The sequence below is a fragment of the Oncorhynchus gorbuscha genome, unplaced genomic scaffold (assembly GCF_021184085.1).
Source record: "Oncorhynchus gorbuscha isolate QuinsamMale2020 ecotype Even-year unplaced genomic scaffold, OgorEven_v1.0 Un_scaffold_15201, whole genome shotgun sequence".
NCBI lineage: Eukaryota > Metazoa > Chordata > Actinopteri > Salmoniformes > Salmonidae > Oncorhynchus > Oncorhynchus gorbuscha.
The window spans coordinates 1-5,941 of NW_025757039.1; the positions used below are offsets into that span (position 1 = coordinate 1).

Below are 5,941 nucleotides of genomic sequence, written 5' to 3' on the forward strand. Positions count from 1 at the left end.
TGTGTGACTCATGAAGATTACTCCTGGACTACAGCAGTAACAGCATCCAAATACCCATTCATGCTAAAATTGGTATTCAAATTATTGTGTTTTATTTTATATATACTCTCACCTTGCCTGTTGTCCTTCAGGGTTTGGGTAAGACCCTGCAGACCATCTCTCTGCTGGGGTACATGAAGCACTACAGGAGCATCCCCGGGCCCCACATGGTGCTGGTGCCCAAGTCCACCCTGTACAACTGGATGAACGAGTTCAAGCGTTGGGTCCCCTCCCTCAAAGCAGTCTGCCTCATCGGAGACCGAGAGCAGAGGGTGAGCTATGAGCAGCAGCAGACCACATTAATTCTCTGATGTAAAATGTTGATTGCGGTAGATCAGCTGGAAAGCATTGGGTGGTGACTGGGACAGTGTTGAGGCTTATGTGTTTTCAAATGTTCCATATGGGAAGAAATGTTGCCATGGAAATAGTCAGTTAATCTCTCTCTCCGTCTGCAACTGAAAACGTAACACGTAGATTTCCTGTGCCATAAATGGATATTCTGCATAATGCAATCCAATGCAAGGCAGTCATTTTTCAATAACTTGTACTACAGCAGTTGCAGCGCGTTAGACTGGTGATGTTGCTGGGACTTTGGTCTTGTTTCCACCGATAACCCTGTATCTCCACCCTATTTTTTCCCCCCAGAATGCCCTGATCAGAGATGTGCTGCTGCCAGGGGAGTGGGATGTGTGTGTTACCTCTTACGAGATGCTCATCATAGAGAAGGCCGTGTTCAAGAAGTTTAACTGGAGGTACCTGGTCATCGACGAGGCCCACAGGATCAAGAACGAGAAGTCAAAGGTTAGGGAGCTTCTAAAGTTGACACACACACACACACACACACACACACACACACACACACACACACACACACACACTGTATACATATTTGATAAAATGTAAATATGTGATTTAAAATGTCTATATACACTAACAAAACATCAATGGGCTCAACTCACAAAAGAGTCTTAGATGGTTTGTCTGACCCGTGTATGTTTGTGCTGTAGCTGTCAGAGATAGTGCGTGAATTCAAGACCACCAACCGTCTGCTGCTAACCGGCACCCCGCTGCAGAACAACCTCCACGAGCTCTGGGCCCTGCTCAACTTCCTGCTGCCAGACGTCTTCAACTCCTCAGAGGTAAGAGGCGGATAAAACAGGATGAACTGTAATGTACCCGGGGGGAACAAATTGTTGAACACACAGACAATTGCCCTCCATTAATACTACAGTTTAGGAATTTAGGCTTAATTTAGGCTTAATAACAATATTCTCTATTTTTCACTTATTTAAAGGGCCCCGAAAATATGGATTGATTTAACCTTTTTGTTTTTCTCTCGAAGGACTTTGACTCATGGTTTGACACCAACAACTGCCTGGGGGATCAGAAGTTGGTGGAACGTCTTCACACTGTAAGTATCTGAAACACTTCCTTAAATTTAACTGTACTGTATGAATGTGTACTGTGTATATATGAATAGTGAGTAAATAGTATTTTTGTCTCTTGGTGCCTTACAATGTATAACATCTTGTGTTGTTCTTGTCTATAACTGTTTTTTAGTGGATCCAGGAAGAGTATCTGCTGCATGTTCAACAGCTAATGGGGATCCTAATGAACTAAACATGTATCCATGTAGGTTTTTATCAAATAGTGTTATGGGGCCCTTCCCTTACCTTTCATTGGTTCTTCTCTCTCTGTGTACGTGTGTGTAGGTACTGCGTCCTTTCCTGCTGCGTCGTATCAAGAATGAGGTGGAGAAGTCTCTGCTGCCTAAGAAAGAGATCAAGATGTACGTGGGGCTGAGTAAGATGCAGAGAGAATGGTGAGTAGCCCACACACAGTCAACGTATGCCCTTTCCCTGCCAAACAAATTCTTCCAGCCCCATGCACTATAACGTGTATTTGAAAACACTGTCCACGTGTCTCCTGGGTACACCAAGATCCTGATGAAGGACATAGACATCCTGAACTCTGCAAGGGAAGATGGACAAGATGCGCCTGTAAACGTCTTGATGCAGCTGAGGAAGTGCTGCAACCATCCATACCTGTTTGACGGGGCCGAGCCCGGCCCGCCTTACACCACCGACCTGCACCTGGCGGGCAACAGCGGCAAAGATGGCGTCCTTGACAAGCTGCTGCCCAAGATGAAGGCTCAAGGGGTCGGTGGGTGAAGGCTCCTCTAAGACCAGTTACAAAATTGGTGTTTTTATGGCCTGTTTGGTGGCCCTTTCAACTAAGATTGATATGGAGACCGTGTTGTGTAAAGGCTATTTTAGACTTTTTGTGATTCAGCTGCTATGCTAAAGTTGCAGCAGTGTAGGCATGGTGGATGATTAATTGGCGACCATTTTGAACTACCCTCCCTCCCCAGGCTCCCGTGTGCTGATCTTCAGCCAGATGACCAGGATGCTGGACATCTTTGGAGGACTACTGCATGTGGCGCAACTTCGGCTACTGTCGCCTGGACGGACAGACGCCCCACGAGGAGAGACAGGTATGACTCACTCCTGGATATCATTAACGGCACTGGCTTATTACCCTGGTCCCAGATCTGTTTGTGCTGCCTTGGTGTGCTATTGACCATAGGGAGTTGGCAGGCAGCACACACAGATCTGGGACCAGGCTAATAAATGGCTTGTAAATTCAAACAATTTAACTCGTAGTTTGAACACACTTCATTTAACACTACATTTCCCATGTTCCTCTAGATCTCCATCAACGCGTACAATGAGGAGGACAGCCTAAGTTCATCTTCATGTTGAGCACCAGGGCCGGAGGGCTGGGTATTAACCTGGCCACAGCTGGCGTGGTCATCCTCTCTGACTCAGACTGGAACCCTCCAGGTCCGACCTACAGGCCATGGTCAGTACCTCTCATTCACCCATGTTATTGGACTAATTAGTCAGTCTTTTACAAGTAATTACTATTACTTTAATTGGAATTTGCACTACAGATTTAACATGTTCAATACCCCTAGTTTGAATCATATCACAACAAGTGAGTTTACATTCAATAGAATCTCTCACCAGTAACTTAATTGATCAAGATGCTTCTACCTGGTAACTGTTAGACACTTACCTGATTGGTTCATTTAACTTTTCTTCTCAGGACCGAGCTCCACAGGATTGGTCAAAAGAAGCAGGTGCGCGTGTTCCGTTTCATCGGAAAACACAGTAGAGGAGAGGATCGTGGAGCGAGCCGAGATGAAACTCCAACTGGACTCCATTGTCATCCAGCAAGGTACTGCACCGGTGGCCATTTAGAATCTTCTCTTCCCAGTTTCAATCTATGCTATTGAAGTCAATGCCTTGGCAATGCAACTGGCTGACTTGTCTGTGTCTACTGTGTCTGTTCTGCAGGAGAGCTAGTGGATCCCAATGCCAGCAAGCTGGGGAAGGACGAGATGCTGTCTATCATCCGGCACGGGCGCCACGCACGTCTTCGCCTCTAAGGAGAGCGACATCACCGACGATGACATCGACGAGATCCTGGAGCGAGGCGAGAAGAAGGTCAGAGCATGAGCGGACAAGGCCTAGCGCTGGCTGGGCCTAACATTAGCATTGAGCCTAGCATTAGCATTTATCTGCACTCAGATCATTTATATAATATGTGTAGCATTAGCATTGCTATATGTGGGTTGATATGGCAGTATCTAGAGGCCAAACACATTAGCAATGTGCTTAATCACTAGCTTTGCTGTGTGTTTGTATCTGACAGACCATGGAGTTGAAGGAGAAGATGAACACCATGGGCGAGGCTCCCCTGAAACTTCACCATGGAGTCCGACAACAGTGTATACACCTTCGAAGGAGAGGACTACAGGGAGAAGAAGAAGGTGGTCACCAGCTGGATCGAGCCACCCCAAGAGAGAGAGAGGAAGGCCAACTACGCAGTGGATGCCTGCTTCCAGAGGCCCTGCGTGTCCGAAGCCTAAAGCACCCAAGGTAAGCCTCACTACCTCTGGCTATGTATATGCACGCCACTGGGATAGCTGTGTGGAATGAATCAGACCATCTTTCTCCATGACTAAAACTCCTGTTCTCCTCTTCCAGGCCATCTTTCTCCATGACTAAAACTTCTGTTCTCCTCTTCCAGACCATCTTTCTCCATAACTAAAACTGCTGTTCTCCTCTTCCAGGCTCCTCGTCCACCTAAGCAGCCCAATGTGCAGGACTTCCAGTTCTTCCCCCCAAGGCTGTTTGAACTGCTGGAGAAAGAGATCCTATTCTACAGGAAGACTATCGGCTACAAGGTACGACATGTACTGTTACTAGTGTAACTGTTGGTACATCAGTGATGGTAGGTGCCACTTAAAATCGAATGATGGGCTCATACTAATGGCTGGAATGGTGTATATGTGTTTGAGCCGTCCTCCCTCACCAGCCTCCTCTGTGGTCAATTAGCGCCTTCAGTGTGATAATGTTCCATCAGACTGCGGACATTTGGATCTCCTCTGTGCAGTTTCAAACCAACACAGTCGGTTTAGTTTAGAATGGGATGTATCTGTTGAGTGTTTAAGTGTATATGTGATATACATTATCTCTCCAGGTTCCTCGTAACCCAGAACTGCCCAACTCGGCCCAGCACCAGAAGGAGGAGCAGGCCAAGATTGACGAGGCCGAGGGCCTATCAGAGGAGGAGCTGGAGGAGAAGGAGAACCTCCTCTCGCAGGTAATTGGCTGAAACAAGACCTCCAACTTAAACACTAGACATTCATCATAGTGCCCTACTCCATCATATTTATAGAACTACATGTAGTTCAGTTGAGATGATACTCTTTAATGGCTTCAACTACAAACTAGAGACAAATGTTAGCATTTGTGCTTGTGTCGTTACAAACTGTCATCGACCTCTCCAAGGCTTCACCATCTGGAACAGCGTGACTTTAACCAGTTCATCAAAGCCAATGAGAAGTGGGAGAGACGACATCGAGAACATCGCCAGAGGTGGAGGGCAAAACCCAGAGGAAGTCATGGAATATTCTGGTAAGAAAAAAAAAAACATTTCCTTATTTTTCTTTTCAAATTGTGGAAATGTATCTGAATCTTCTTATTATATAGCTAGTGGACATTACTCCCAAGTGTATGACCGAGATCTAGAGTATTATAGTCTAAACGTGTGTGTGTGTGTACACAGCTGAATATTCTGGGAGCTGCAACGAGCTGCAGGACATTGAGAAGATCATGGCTCAGATCCCCGAGAGGGAAGAAAACCCGCATCCAGAGGAGGATCAGCATCAAAAAGCACTGGACACAAAGGTAAGCCATTTCAGTGAGGTCATCGTTAACAAGAACAACATTGGGGAGCCAAGACCTTTTTATTTTTATCAGATGATCGATACAGTTGTGAAAACCTCTGGCCACTCCCAACCCTTATGAAGGTATGTGTCTGGGCCCTCCCAACCCTTATGAAGGTATGTGTCTGGGCCCTCCCAGCCCTTATGAGGTATGTGTCTGAGCCCTCCCAACCCTTATGAAGGTATGTGTCTGGGCCCTCCAACCCTTATGAAGGTATGTGTCTGGGCCCTCCCAACCCTTATGAAGGTATGTGTCTGGGCCCTCCCAACCCTTATGAAGGTATGTGTCTGGGCCCTCCCAACCCTTATGAAGGTATGTGTCTGGGCCCTCCCAACCCTTATGAAGGTATGTGTCTGGGCCCTCCCAACCCATATGAAGGTATGTGTCTGGGCCCTCCCAACCGCCTATGAAGGTATGTACTGGGCCCTCCAACCCTTATGAAGGTATGTGTCTGGGCCCTCCCAACCCTTATGAAGGTATGTGTCTGGGCCCTCCCAACCCTTATGAAGGTATGTGTCTGGGCCCTCCCAACCCTTATGAAGGTATGTGTCTGGGCCCTCCCAACCCTTATGAAGGTATGTGTCTGGGCCCTCCGACCCTTATGA

The 5,941-nt window shown here is 46.9% G+C and overlaps 1 pseudogene; it reads left to right on the forward strand.

Annotated features, from left to right (window-relative positions):
* Window positions 1–131: 131 nt before the first annotated feature.
* On the forward strand, window positions 132–5,911 carry LOC124030767 (annotated as a pseudogene).
* Window positions 5,912–5,941: the final 30 nt, after the last annotated feature.